Here is a 437-nt window from a genome sequence, read left to right as displayed (position 1 = left end):
TACAGATATAAAACACAGAATTTCGCTTGTCTACTGTTTACTTTCAGTTTTTTTCCTCCCTGCATAGAATGATGATTGATTATTAGGAAAAATAACTACTACAGTTTATACAATAAACCCAGATGGATACAGTAATTAAGTGGGCACCCGCATGCCAGTTTGAATATTTTAGGGAGAGGGCAAAGTAAGGATGTGCAATGAATAAGGGAGGAAGAGAGCATTTCCACCACCCGCCCAACTTCAAAACACACACCAAAAACTGCCCAACCAAGCAAAATGAGAATGAATTTTAACAACAACAGACAGCAGGAAACTTGAGGTTGATAAATCAGAAAATTGGATTGATAAGGATTATCATGGTCATTCGTTGTCACCAAAACGGAAGCCCTTCGAAAGTTGCTTTTAACAAAAGATTTCACAGCATATTGAAAATCACT

General features: G+C 37.1%; 1 protein-coding gene across 1 annotated transcript in view; it reads right to left on the bottom strand.

Annotated features, from left to right (window-relative positions):
• The window catches only part of Ralgapb (Ral GTPase activating protein non-catalytic beta subunit), a gene marked incomplete at its 5' end in the record, with an annotated part of 76,371 nt that overhangs the window by 72,222 nt on the left and 3,712 nt on the right, over positions 1-437 (bottom strand).

This window comes from Nannospalax galili, unplaced genomic scaffold, assembly GCF_000622305.1.
Source record: "Nannospalax galili isolate Female #2095 unplaced genomic scaffold, S.galili_v1.0 scaffold765, whole genome shotgun sequence".
NCBI lineage: Eukaryota > Metazoa > Chordata > Mammalia > Rodentia > Spalacidae > Nannospalax > Nannospalax galili.
This window is presented reverse-complemented; position numbering and strand designations above follow the sequence as displayed.